We start from the raw sequence: 15,434 nt of genomic DNA on the forward strand, positions 1-15,434 counted from the left end.
AACAAGAACACATTACATGTCTGGAAATAATTATGCATTCTCCTAAGTACTTACGACGAACTATTGTCCACAGAATTCATTCTTGCAAGATAGCCCTTGTTTGGTTCTTTGTCTAAGCGATGATGATCTTTTCCTTCTGGCTTTCTACCTGTTCTGTCCTTCCTGCTACTTTCTTTTGTCTTGATTTCTGATTTATTTTATCCTCCAAATTCCTTTCCCAGGCAACATGGGTGACCTCACCTGGCAGCGATTTCCCTATCCGAAAATGAATATCCTGCCTACCAACGAATGCTTTTCCTTACTGTCAATCTCTCAATGACAACATTTGCAGATCTCCTCGTGTGAGACACCCCAACGACTATCAGTAGACCTTTACACAGTGATTATCCCAGGGAAGAGAAAGACCTCGTTCTTCCTGAAGTGAAAGCTTTTATACCTGAAGTCTTGCACCTAGTGTGCATACTCATCTCGGAGTCACATTAACCATGAGATATGCTGACATCGCAACTCATGCCAATTTGAGTAACACAAAAAATCTTGTAATAAAGTTATACATGCATACAAAATTTTTGCATTTTTATAAACAATGACAATCCCTTATATATATAATCCTTTTCTAAGTAAACCTTGTAAAAATGAGCATGATGCAGCATTCATGTGAGATTTTACAATACCGTAGTGTAGACAAATGATAATTGGGTCTTCAAGCACTTTACAACTTGATTTTTGTGTGATGAGAGAATTTGATTTCATAATAAATTGCTTTCCATTGTATTGCTGACTATTGTTTACATTACAATGGAAAGCAATTTATTATGAAATCAAATTCTCTCATACTTGAATTTACTTGAGTTTACTTTGTTTACATTTGCATCTGGTTTCATATGGAACCAGATTTCTAGTAACAGTGGTGGACACTCAGCAAACCTTAAGAATCATATAAACGGTTTTTTATGTGTACTGTTGGCATGGTGAATTGAGGATGGGAGGGATCCTTTTTCCCATAATGATTCCAATATAAATTCTTAAGAAAGCATTAGTTACTTCATCGAGGTAACTGATTTTTGGCCTTCTGCACCAAGCTTTCAGGTGGCCTTTTGGAATCAAATTTCCTACATTTCCAAGTAGTTTAACTGATTTATAAGTTGTTGCTTTTATTTTATTTGTGTGTGTACTAAGGATTTAAAGATACTAAATTACAATCGTTTGTCACCTTGTATTTTCTCATCATCATCATCATCATCATCAAATTCCTGCCATGTACCCTCAAGGGGTGTACAGGATATGACAGTACTACATGAAAAAATTACATCATTACTAACTTCCTATCTACAATTTTCCTCCAAATCAGTCTGTTACTTGTCAAGACTCCAACATTATCAGATCTTATATTTCTATCGTCTAAGGCACTTTGTACCGTATCAATCCACCTATATCTTGGTCTTCCTCTGGGTCGTTTTCCTGCCAACCTGGCAGAGAACACTTGTTTTGCTAATCTTTCCTCTCCCATTCTATTTAAGTGACCATACCATCTGAGATTAGCTCTGCTAACGCATTCCTGGATGCTGACAATGTCAAGTGCTTTCCTAATATCCTCATTTTTAATATGATATTGCCATTGATGCCATCTGTTCACGCCTCTAATCTTTCTCAGGGCTCTCATATCTGCGGTCTCTAGTCTTTGGTCAAGTGTTTTACTTCTGACCCAGCTCTCAGATCCATAAGTTAAAATTGGTTTGAACACAGTCTTGTATACAGCTAATTTAGTGTTCCGACTAATTTCTTTCTTATTCCATATGAATTTATTCAATTGACTTCCCACGATACCAGCTTTGCTGATTCTGTTGTCTATTTCTATATTTAGTTTACCATCTTCAGTAAAAATTGTGCCTAAGTAGCTGAAATGTTTTACTTGTTCCACAGGTTCTCCATTCACAACACAGTTGACATTTTCAATGATTCTGCCTATTTTCATTGTCTTTGTCTTTTTATTGCTGACCTTCATACCATATCTATTACAACAGCAATTGAATTTAGTCAGAGAATCTTGCAGACTTGTAGTGGATTTATTTAGAAGTATAACATCATCCGCATAAAGCAAAGAGCTGACATTAACATCTCCAATTTTGATATCATGTTTAATACCACTTTCCTTCATAATGTGATCCATATAGTTAATGAATAACAGAGGGGATAATGTACATCCTTGTCTCACACCAGATTTAACATTAAACCATCTTCCTGTACTTCCTTCAATTCTAACTGCTGACTCACAACTCAAATAAAGACTAAGTATTGCTTGATATAATGCCCCATTGACACCATATAACTGCAGCGTATTGAATAGCTTCTCTCTTGGCACCTTGTCATATGCCTTTTCCAAATCGACAAAACTTAAATACAGATCTTTGTTATATTCCCATGCTTTCTCGACTATTTGTCGTAACGTGAAGATCTGATCCTGACAGCCTCTATTTGGCCTGAATCCAGCTTGTTCTTCACCAAGCTTTCCTTCCACAATTCTTCTCAACCGTTTCTCAAGTATACTTGCATAGATCTTGCCAGGAACACTCAGTAGGGAAATACCTCTGTAATTCTCACATTCAGTTTTATTTCCCTTTTTATATATGGGTACTATGAGAGCTCTACTCCAATCATTGGGAATTCGTCCCTCTGTCCAGGCTTTCTGAACTATGCAGTGCAGCCACTGTAAGACTCTTATACCACCATACTTCAGCATTTCTGGTCGAATATCATCTACTCCTGCTGCCTTTCCACATTTCAAGCCTTTGATGGCTTTTTCTACTTCAAGTATGGATATGTATTCCTGACTGCATGCCTGGTCAGTGTTTTTTATCACTGTGCTGTCATCACTGCTTGTTTCATTTAGCAGTTTTTCAAAGCAATTACTCCATACTTCAAGGATATCTTTTTCTCCTGTTTTCATTTCACCTTTATCATCTCTAATTCCTTTTACAGCACTCTTTCCTCCATTTCTAAGCTTCTTCAACAACCTCCAGAATATTTTGCCACCTTCTTGATATTTATTTTCGATATTCTTGCCAAAGTCCTCCCATGACTTTTGTTTAGCTAGTTTTACACACTGTTTAGCTTTCTTACATTTGTCTCTGTATTCTGTAAGAGTAAAAGCTGACTTATTTGCCAGAAACTTTTGATATGCTTTCTTCTTTTCCTTCACTGCCTCTTTAACTTCCTGTGTCCACCAGGGAGTTCTGATTTTTTTATCTTTGCACACAACCTCACCACATGCCTCTCTGGCAGAATCAATCAATGTTTCCTTCAGAGTTTGCCACTGAATCTCCAAGGTTTGATTCCTGTTCTCAAACTCTTTCATTTTCTTTTCAATAATATTTCTGTATTTTAGTCTACAGTTTACATCTGAGAGCTGCTCAACTTTTATTCGCTTTAAAACTTTCTTACATGTTATTCTTTTCAATATGAAATTCAATTTTATCCTGCTTAAGACTAAATAGTGATCGCTTCCAATTTCAAATCCTCTGTACACTCTGGTGTCCTGCACCAGGGAGAAAACATCACTATCAACAATAACATAGTCAATGAGACTTTTCTTATTCCTAGCCTCTTCTCTCCATGTGAATTTGTGCACATTTTTATGTTGGAACATGGTGTTGGTAATAACCAGTCCATGTCCTGAGCAGAAATCCAACAGATATTTGCCATTATTATTAGCATTGCTCTTTTCTCCAAATTTTCCCAAAATATTTTTGTATGTCTCACAATCATTTCCTACTCTGCTATTTAGATCCCCAACAAGGACCAACTTTTCCTTTTTCATTGTGTCAGTTGCTTTTTCTAAAGCCTCAAAAAATTCCTCCACTTCTACCTTAGTAGAACCTTCTGTGGGACCATAGGCACAAATAAGTCTCATTGTCCAGTTCCCCATTCTCATATTTGCCCACATTACTCTACTTGAGACTGACTGCCATTCAAGAAGATTAGCCTCGTATTTTGTGTTGAATACTATGGCTACTCCTTCTTTTCCTTGATTGTTATTGCCTGAATATAACATTTTGTATTTATTGCTCAGAAAGATCTCACCAGTTTTGGTCTTTTTTGTTTCAGTCACCCCTATTATGTCGATCTGGTACTTATCTAATTCCTCAGCTAGCTCCATTTCTTTGCCATTCAGGCTTCTTACGTTGATAGTACTGATCTTTAACTCTGGTGATGTTGAGTTTGGGTTTGTTTTCAGATTTGTTCCAATAGCTGACTTTTCGCTGTTCGCCCTGGTTCCCTGGCGAAAACAACGGGGGCCTTGTTTAACCGGGCGACGCCCCAGCCGGCATGAAATTTTGTCATGTTGTACCATCATTTTTTATTTTGGTTTAACCAATAAGAATACAATTTGGTCGGCTAAATCCCAAATTGCCAGCCCATCCTCGTTCGTTCAGTATCAAAGTAGATACCCAACAGGGTGCACCACGAGAAGGTGAGGATTGGACATTAGGTCAGAAGCCCTGGTCGGTTCTCCGCATTCCTTTAAAGGCTATGTGGAGGTCTCCTCTCAGTTATACAGCTTTGACCCTTAAGCACACCGTTGTATTTTCTTAATGTTTATTATTTTACTAAAAAATAAATTATAATAAATACAAATCCAAGAACATAATCAATCTTTTGGACTTAGGTATTTAATGTTGTGAAATAACTTAAAGTTCATTATTCATGGATAAAAATGAATAGAGAGCAAAAATGGGTAAAAATTAATTGAAAATAAACTTCAGTACATACAGATGTGCAGAATTTGCTATAATAAAAGTAGCATTGTATGATAATACTATTGTATGTTGTACTGACTGATGTACAATCCCATTTCTCTCACTCTCCCTGTCAGTAATTATGCTTGACATTTTGAATTACCAGGACTATTCTTATAGTTCAATTAGAAAAGTAAGACATATAAAACTGGGATTTCTCTACAAAATTTATCATAAAAGTAGCATTGTATGATAATACTATTGTATGTTGTACTGACTGATGTACAATCCCATTTCCTCACTCTCCCTGTCAGTAATTATGCTTGACATTTTGAATTACCAGGACTATTCTTATAGTTCAATTAGAAAAGTAAGACATATAAAACTGGGATTTCTCTACAAAATTTATCATTGGCATGACATCCCTGTGCAGGCCCTCACCTTATTCAGAAACTCCTGCTTATCTAAAAACATTTAGATGTTTTTTGCATTTTGATGAACTAAAGTTTATGTGCTTGATAATATTTGGTTCGTTAAATTACATCTTTTCCTCCATTCTCCTGTGCTGTCCAAGAAATACCTCTGAGAATCCATCTTTCAAATAAACTTAGTAATCTATCTTTGTTAATACCCAGGTTTCAGGGGCTTATGCTAATTATTGTTATTATTATATTAATCTCCATGGAGTCAGTAGTGGAGACTACATGTAACTAGCAACAAGCCTGTTGTATTGAACCAATAAATCATTTACACTCCCTGAATTCACAATGCATTCCACTTACTAACCAGTCTTCATAAAAAAATCTTCACTACATCTTTACACAGCTTCCAGGGGTGACTTCTCATCTCACTCTCCACTGTTTTTATAATCCATTCTCTATTAACTGGTAAAATCCCTTAACTAACTTGAAGGTCTCTATCATATCATCTCTTTTCCTCCTATCCACCAACCTCTGTAATCCACATTCCTTCAAATGCTCTTCATAACCAGCACTCCAGAATCTTAATATTACTTTGATCGTTCATCCCTGGATCCCCCCCTCTGGTGTTTCCACATCACAATGAAAACTAGGTGATGAAATTTTGGCACAACAGTTCATATGTAGTCTGACTAATGCCTTAAGTGGATGAGATTTGGGATCTTAGGGTGATGGACTAAAGTTTCAAGCACACACTGGAGGTGTTGCCAAGATTGCACAGCACACTGTTGCTATGATAAGAAGTACAGTGATATTTAGGGATAAGGAGGTACTTCTTATCATAGTAGCCACAGTGTGCTGAACAATCTTTGTAACACCTCCAGTGTGTCCTTGAAAGTTTAGTCCATCACCCTAAGATCCCAAATCTCATCCACTTCCTGAAACACAGCTCCACCAGAAGAGCATGCAACCTTATATCTCAGCACCCCAAAATGTACCACCTTGAATTTATTAACATTAAAACTGCAAAACTCATTTCTTAAAGCCAAAAGTATTCATTTCTTCCTGTAGAGAACTAACACCAGCAATACTTGATAATTCTACCTAATTTTACATCATCCACAAGCATTTGAAGATCCCCCAGTCAATCCACATGAAATATCATTCACAAATAAGTCAAACAGGAGGGTTCCAAGAACAAAACTCTGAGGCATGCCACTGGTCGCCTTCCTTTTCTGAGATGCTGCTCCATCATACACAACTTGCTGGTATCATTCATAAATCCAGTCTTCAATCCATCTGACCAGTCATTCCCAACTTCTGCAGCTTATACACCAACTTGTCATGTGGTAATCTATCAAATGCCTTTGCAAAGTCCAAAAATATTGCTGTATATGGATATGTCTTATCCAATGTATTCATCACCTTATCGTAAAATCTAAGTAACTTTTGCTAAAACAAAATATCTATCCTTCACAGACCCCATGCAGGTCTGTGAAGGATAGACATTATAGAGAATCGTATCTGTCACTCCAATCCTGTATTCTGTTCCTGACCAGTTTTTCCAGTACCTTAACCACAATTTGGATGAACCGAATGGTCTATAATTGTAACTTCTGTCCAAGAATCATGCTTTTGGAGTCGTGCTATTTTGACTTCTTTCCCTTCTTATGAATCTTTTCCATTGTAAAACTTTCATTAACTAACTAAGTCAAGACTGTTTATTTTGATCGAGTTATTTAGTTAACTCATATGCATATTCCTTAAAAACATGTATGATATGTCATCTATTCCCACAGCCTTATTAACATGTAACCTAAGTAACACTTGATAAACCTGATTCTTTAACCTCTAATTTCTCTAATATTTGCCTCCCTGCTGCATATTGCATAGCATAATTTACCCTAGCATGATTTACCGTAGCATAATTTACCCTGATGAAATGCTAATTAAATAACTCCATAACATCCTTTGCTATGGTCCTTTTGTTACCATAAACTGTCCACTCTTCCTGTTGCTTGCCACATTGTAGGAGAATTCCCTTGGATTATTATTGACCTGACTGGTCACTCTCCTCTTGTGTGCTTGTACAGGGTTTTTTTTAATTAATTTTTTTTTTTTTTTTTTAACTATGCTTGTCACCTTTCTGGTCTTCATAATTACTGGTCTTATAGTATTTTTCTACATCATAATTTTTGCTCAAGTTCAAATGTGAACGTTTCCTAAGTCTTGGAAACATCTATTTGGAAAAGAATATGGTGCATTTCTGGATCTCACCACAGGTGTCATTTTTAGAGTTAACCTTTGATTCAGGTATGTAAAACAATATGCAATTTCCAATTTAATAAGAACCAATTACTATTTGAAAAGGAACATTTGCACAAACATTCTTAGTTACTGGCATGTATTTTATTATTTCCTTCAGATGTGAAGCAAGGAAATAAAGTTTCTTTCATCACTGTTTGCATCCTTCCTTTAGAATTTGCGTATGCTTCCCTTATTACCAACATTTTCTGATGACCTTTTCAGGTGCTTCTCATTGTGGCTTTACTTAGAGCAGTAATATTTTGTGGGATCATTGCAGTGTACTAATTAGATCTATCTATACCATCATGTGCTCCTCTAAAATCTATAAGAGGTAGTGTTTCATTTCCAAAGTCATTGCATTTTTTTAAGAATTTAGCATATATTCAAATTCAGATTACTTGTGGATCTACTTTTTGGATGTACCGAATGGTCTATAATTGTAGCTTCTGTCCAAGAATCGTACTTTTGTAGTGGTGCTATTTTGACTTCTTTCCCTTCTTATGAACCTTTTCCATTGCAAAACTTTCATTAAATAATTAAGTCAGGGCTGTTTTTTTTTTAATTTTTTTTTAATTACATGATAACCACAGTAATAAACTTTAATAAAAAGTAAAAATAATTTCATACTGAAAATAACAGTACATCATTATCAGTGTGTGAAAACAACAACAACTAAATTATAGAACAGGAATACAAGGTACAGTCAACAATTAGTTTGTCACTTGCTGCAGTTGCTGTGTGCTAGAAATTAATTTTAAAAAATAAATAATATCAAACTATTTTTGATACTTACATAAGACGAGAATCTCCCAAACTTTTTGAGAGCAAGATGACCATTCTGATTTGGGTTGGGCCATTGTAAAAGGAATTCACAACTTTCTTTTGAAAGCATATTCATATTTAAAACTGCTTCTGTGGAGAATACGAGCTTCATTCCCACAGGATAATGTGTTTAGTATCAATACTATATTCTGCCAGACTAGATTTTTGAGGTTTCCGGTTGTCTGCCCAAAGAATATCAAATTACATTCGCAAGGGATCTGGTAAATGCCAACTAAAGATAGAGGTGACAGTTTGTCTTTTGTAGATGGTAACAGATGAGAAATTTTATTGATAGGAAAATGTATTGTGGGATTAATGTGAAACTTTTTCAGAATTCTACCAATAGGTTCAGAAATATAAGGGATTGGAACCGTCCAATCTGTTGAAGAATCCTTAGGGTGTTGGAACATAGGACTCAATTATCTGTTGGATTTGATAAGGATTGTAACCATTTAACTCCATTAAAGTTTTGACAGTGAGAAGTTGTATGCTTGAGGGAGAAGAGCACGCATTATGTTCTCTAATAATTAATGACTTGACAACATAAATTTTTTGGGAAGCATGCTGAGCAGACTTTTGATGAATGTATCAGCCAGTAAAGGTAGGTTTTCAATAAACACTGGTTAACAATGTACCAGATGCTGTGTGAGAAAGAAGAATATCCAAGAATGTTAAACTACCAGCATTTTCTTTTTCCATGGCAATTGAATGTGTGTGGGTGAAGGCTATTGATCCAATGTAGGAATGTGGTAAGTTTGTTTTCAGGTCATTGACGTAAGGAAACCAAAGAAATGGTTGGGGATGAATGGATGAAAACAAGGTATCTTCCAGATGGTTCAAAAAATAGTTTGCCAAGAGTGGAGACAGAGGGCAACCCATGGCTCTGCCTTCAATTTGTTATAGATCTTGTTTCTCCATCTGAAATATCTTGATTGTATAAAAAATTCAAAAATCTTTTCAACATCAGAAGGGAAATCATTGTATAGCAAAGTAATAGTATCAGATAACAGAATGTTGGTAAATAGAGAAACAATATCAAAACTGACTAAAATATCTGAATTTTGTTTTTGAATAGCCTTGATTTTTTTAAGAAAATGTGTGGAATTCTTGATTAATGATCTGGATTGTCCAAAATGGATATTTAATAAACCTGACACAATTTTATATGTGGGAGAGTCAGTGGATTTTTCTTATTTTAAGAACACTTGCATGACTTCAACATACCAATTCCAGAACATTTTAACAATAAAAAAACGTAACAATCAAAAGAAAAACAAAATACAAAATATAGGAAAAACAGAAATAGCAGTCTATACCCTTGAATAAAAGCATCTACAAATCGACAAAGCCATAATAATAGACATACAAGAAAACGAAAAAAATGCTTAGAATATCAGAAACTATAGCTATAAAATGTGACAAAAACTCAATAAACATCTACCGCCCCTACATAATCTCCGAGTGTTGGAAGCTCCAAAACATAAAAATTAGGTCATGACTCCGACCATTAGAAAACAACACGGATACACCAAAGACAAAAACACCAAGCCGGCATGACATACCCTCCACGAGCTCCAAAGACAACACACTGTTGAAACGGCTCACACTATGTTACTCCTACCCTTGATCTTATCCCATCATACCCTTCCCTAAAAATTTCTATCTTTCACCTCCCTCCCAAAGAATTCTCTGCCCACCCTCAAAAAACCAGGTCTCCCACATCTCTCTATCCCCACATTTCCAACACCCTGCCTTCCTTTCAGCCATACTTCAACACCAGATAAATGTATATCGCCATACACTGGATGCCACTCAATAAGAAGACAACCAGCAATATCTTACAAGGGTATGTCTGAATTATTCTTCCAATATATTCTTCATATATCTGTCTTTAAAACATCAGCAATATCCTAAATATTGAGTAAAAAGCCAATGACATTATAAAAAGGGCTATTCCTAAACAAAAATAGGCTGAAATAGCCATAAAAAAATAATATTTATTTAGAGGAGTAACATGGGAATAGGTATTATTTCTGGGAACATTCCCATGTTACTCCTCTAAAATAAACTATTATTTTAATGGCTAGTCCGCACGGTTAGCCTAGTAGCTTAGTGCTTCGCAACCATATTCCTGGGGAAGGAGTGTCCTAGGTTCGATTCCCATTGGAGACGTGAGGAGCTCAAGGTTCTTCCTCAGCCATAGCCAAGTTAGCTGGTCTTGGGCATGGACAGTAGTGTTTTTTCCGCCAGTTTATCTGGGGTTTTTCATCCCGCAAGCAGGCAAACCGGCCCAGTGAACACACAAGTTACAGTCAAAAAAAATACTTACGGCAAGGAAGGCAACGGGAAACCACCTTGCTCATAATCATCTCCCTAGTATAGTAGCATATACAGCTACCCTCCCCTGGCCGTATGGCAGAAGGGAACAGATAGATTTTAATGGCTGATATAGCCTGCTTTCGTTTAGGAATAGCCCTTTTTTATAATGTCATTGGCTCTTTACTCAAAATTCTAGGGCATTACTGAAGTGTTATAAAACTAATATATGAAGAATAAAAAATATAAGAAATATTATTAAGGTGGGTAGAGAGCGTTTTTTTTTGGGGGGGGAGTTTTTTGGGGGTTCAAAAAATAGTTTGCCAAGAGTGGAGACAGAGGGCAACCCATGGCTCTGCCTTCAATTTGTTATAGATCTTGTTTCTCCATCTGAAATATCATGATTGTATAAAAAATTCAAAAATCTTTTCAACATCAGAAGGGAAATCATTGTATAGCAAAGTAATAGTATCAGATAACAGAATGTTGGTAAATAGAGAAACAATATCAAAACTGACTAAAATATCTGAATTTTGTTTTTGAATAGCTTTGTACAACATAAATGGAATGACTTGTTTTCTTTTGTGAAATTTTTAAATTGTATTGTTGGCTTATTTTGTTTAATTCATAAATTGATTTTTGAAGATCATCCTCAAATTGTCTTGTAATATAATCTGATCATCTGCATACAGCATTGTATTGATAACAGTTCTTCTGGTTAACTAAATACCTTGTTTTATTGTTGTTTTCCATATTTTAATAATCTGATCAATATACGTATATAATGAATAGGGATGTAGTTTATCTCCAACTCTATTCATTATATTATATTACATTGACACCTTGATCTCTTCTATTAATTTATTATCTAACTGTAAATGTATTTTTGTATCTTTATATAAACTTTGTTTAGCTTATACCAAATGTAATTGATATTCTTGTTTTTTCATTATATTCCATAATTTTTCTCTGTGTAATTTATCAAAAGCTTTCTCATAATCTATAAAGGCCAGATGAGTCTCTAAATTAAATTCTCACCTTTTTTTTTTTTTTTTTTTTTTAATAATTTGTTATAACACACAAATATTTTCCATACACGATCTTTCATGTCTGAATCCATTTTGTTCTTCTGAGAATAGATTGTTTCCAATCTGATGGAACCTCACATTTCCTCCAATGGTTATTTATTAATTTTTAGAATCTGTGATGTACATATTCTTTGCCATATTTCCAAAGCTCTGTATTTATGCCATCTAATCCAGTTGATTTTCTATTTTTTGATACTTGTATTGCTTCTTTTAGTTCTTCCACTTTTATTGATAATTTTCAGTGCTGCTTTCTTCGTTATTATTTTCTGTTATTAAATTCGGGTCATACCATAAATTCTTATAATTCTATTCATTCTTTCTCTTGTATTATGTTGATTTGTGCTGTATCTCTTTCTGCATTGTTCAACATCCTTAATACTTTGTAAGCTGTCTTGTTTTCCATGTATGTCTTCTTCTATTTTATTAATAAATCTGTCACAAGAATCTTGGCGAGCTTTCTGTACTGTGGCTTTAGCTTTATTTCTTTTGTTTTTGTATATTTCTTCTATTTCCTTTGTATGTTTTTGAAGGAGTGATTTGTATGATATTTATTTTTCTTTTATTTCATTTTCTATATCTGTGTTCTAGATTTTTAATGCTTTTTCTTTTTAATATTTTGGTTTTCTTTCCAGGTATTTCAGGGGCTGCTTTATGGATTATCTTTATTAAAGTTTTCCATTCTTCTACTATATCTTCACTGATTTGGGCTTCTTTTAGGTAATCTGTTAATCGTGATTGATACAGCATTCTAATGCTTTCTTCTTGTAATAAATTTACTTTGTATACTTGTTCTATTTCTTGTTTTCTTATTTACTTCTTTTCTCCATTTTGCTAGTATTTCTGTTTTAGAGACTACTAAATAATGATCTGAAAAAATTTCACTTTATTATTTCACACCTCCATTGAGTCCAAAGACTCATTAAGGGAGGGCACCCTCTCCACCTTCACCACTCAACCTCATCCACCCACCATCTGCCAACCCCATTATCCATACCAACGCTATTTACTGTCTACTACCACCACTAGTATTTTCACAGACAATCACAAACATCCATGCCCACGGCGGAATTCGAACCTGCAGCCTTTTGGCTGGAGAGTGGATACACTAACCACTTAGCCAACCAGGCCAGCATCCTCTTTAAACGTATACATCTCTCTCACATGGAGTTAGTTTCTGATTAGTAATGATATAATCAATTATAGATCTTGTTCCTCTGCCATTCCAAGTATATTTCTTTGTATTCTTTTTTTGAAAAAAAGTATTGTTTATTTTAAAATTATTGAAAGTACAGAAGTCTGATAGTTCTTGACCACTGTTATTCATGCAAATTTCTCCATATTTTCTTAAGACATTTGGGATTGGATCATTTCCAACTCTAACATTAAGATCTTCTGCTATTAGTATATAGTCATTTTTATTACAATTATTTAACTGTTTTTGTAGTTACTCATAAAATTATTAAGAATCCTCCTTCCTATCTTCATAGGCATGTATGGTATTTAAGTAGCTTCTATTTGTTTTTAATTAACTGTCACAATTCGGTCATTTCCAAAATTATACTTTCATATTCTATTTTTCCATTTATTATCAATTAAAATGGCCACACCACTAGAAGCTTTGATATATTGATCCATTTCATTATACAGCATAGCAAAACCATCCATACCTTTTGCTCTCTTCGATTTCTTCACAGCTATATTAATATTTTGTTTTTAGTTATTTTACCAGTTCTGATTCCTTTGTTGTTATTCTTCACATGTTCTAGGTGGCTACTTTTAAAATGTCTGAGATTCCTAATCGTCTACTTTTATTATTTCTTGGTCGTTTTCTATTGTTTTGGTCTGGTGAATTTTCCAGTTCAAGAGTTTGAGTTATTGAAATTTTTTACTTGGTAAGGTAACCAGCCTTATGCAAAACCCCCAACCTGAAGAACCAGGGTCTCTTAGTCTCGGCTCCTGCCTATTAACCTGTCCAGCTAGGGAGATCCTATCGGTAGCTTAGCTACTGCTGGTATAGCTCTTGAGGTCATTGGTATGCGTAGGCCTCCTTACCATGTCAAGGTGTACCATTAAGGAGGCTTTATTCACTTGTGAAATAGATGTATGGTTCTTTTGTTTTAATGAAAGTAGCTCATGGAATTCAGAATGAGATAATGAGAACTATGCAAACTTCTTTGCATAGTAATTCCTGGATGTACTGAAATTTTGTTGTATATCACCAGACCCAGAAATTTTATCTGCAGAAATAAACTGATTTTTACTCACTACATCTATTATTTCCAAAGAATGGAATGAAAATTCCTCTGTACCCACAGTCATTCATTAGAGTAATTATGACTTCCCCTGAGTGACAGTTAATCTGTCACTATATTTAGTGACAATTACGTGGTATAATTAGATATGGCTGGAAAGAAAATGACCATGTATAATGAAAACTACCCCCTCCCTCCTACAAACACTATACTGTATTTACTTGAATATAACTCACCATCGCATATATCTCACACCCCTGATTTTACTTTATGAAAAATTAAAAAAATTAAAAAGTTTCGCATATAGTTCGTATAAGAAGAAAAAAAATTAACTTTAAGAAATAGATAGTGAATGTTGTTATGGCAGTTTCGGATATTTTGGAATTTGGTTGAAGAGAATGAATGAACATTTCAACTCAACTCTCATCTGCTTGCCCTTCTCGTTGAGTCGTGCGATCTTTTGTTAATACCACACCAATCATATGCATTGAGATGGAAACAACCAGTAGAGGAAATGTGGGAGTGAGATTATTGACTTCTACTCTATCTTGGGTTGGGTATGGTGGGGGGATTATGATTAAGAGACCATCATTTCAACTGCTGTGTGCAACTGGATTTTGAGAGCTTGGGGCATGATTTTGCCAGAAATAATTAATTTAATTACAGAAGCATTGTCGCTAAAAGATTCGTTCACATATATCGCGTGATGAAGGTGATCGGCCGATCACGTAAATAATGTTGATAATAAAAATTTAAATGCATTAATTTTATAAATAATGTGAGCAATTATAAACTATAACAATATTGAGGATTTAATTATAAACATCGATTTAGATTTTTCCTAAAAAACTTTAGTTTCCGAAAATCCCTGTATATATCTCGCACTATGATTTTTTAACTTTAATTTTAGGGAAAAAAGTGTGAGTTATATTCAAGTAAATACAGTACTGCATAATGCAACAAAAAGAAACTAGTTTTATTCAATTGCTAAATATAGTATCTAAAAGCCAATCGATTTATGTAAAGAAAATAAAGATGTATATATAAAACTTGAAATCAGATTGAATTATATTTGAGATATTCTATATCATTAAGACAGTTTACAAATATTAATTTTACAAATAAATATATCAACAAAAATTGAAACTGGCATGCTGTGTATATTGAAAACTTTGTCACAATAAGCCTGTTTGTGAATGTGTTAAATCATTTGCTTCTCATAATGTAACTCCACACATTTGTTGCATTGTCAGTTTTCATAATAGTCTTTCAGCACCTATCTCCCTCCACCCTTCCCCATCCTCATAAATATTTATGTGAGAGATTCAAGAGAGGGAGTTACCTGTGAAATGCAGCTTTTATCTTATTCAATTGTGCAAGAATTGTTTGGCTTTATATTTGAAGATTTGTGTAACATCCTTAGTAAATGACATTAGGGAACGCATTTCTCATACAACTAGTCAAGCACTTCATGTTAATTCTATTAGAAAATAG

General features: G+C 34.5%; 1 protein-coding gene across 1 annotated transcript in view; it reads left to right on the forward strand.

Moving 5' to 3' along the window:
• The window catches only part of LOC150098964 (bromodomain adjacent to zinc finger domain protein 2B-like), a 632,705-nt gene that overhangs the window by 532,975 nt on the left and 84,296 nt on the right, over nt 1-15,434 (forward strand). The window lies entirely within an intron of this gene.

The sequence above is a fragment of the Typopeltis vanoorti genome, chromosome 15, assembly GCF_054136105.1.
Source record: "Typopeltis vanoorti isolate ZY-2024b chromosome 15, IOZ_Tvanoo_1.0, whole genome shotgun sequence".
In the NCBI taxonomy this organism is placed as follows: Eukaryota; Metazoa; Arthropoda; class Arachnida; order Uropygi; family Thelyphonidae; genus Typopeltis; species Typopeltis vanoorti.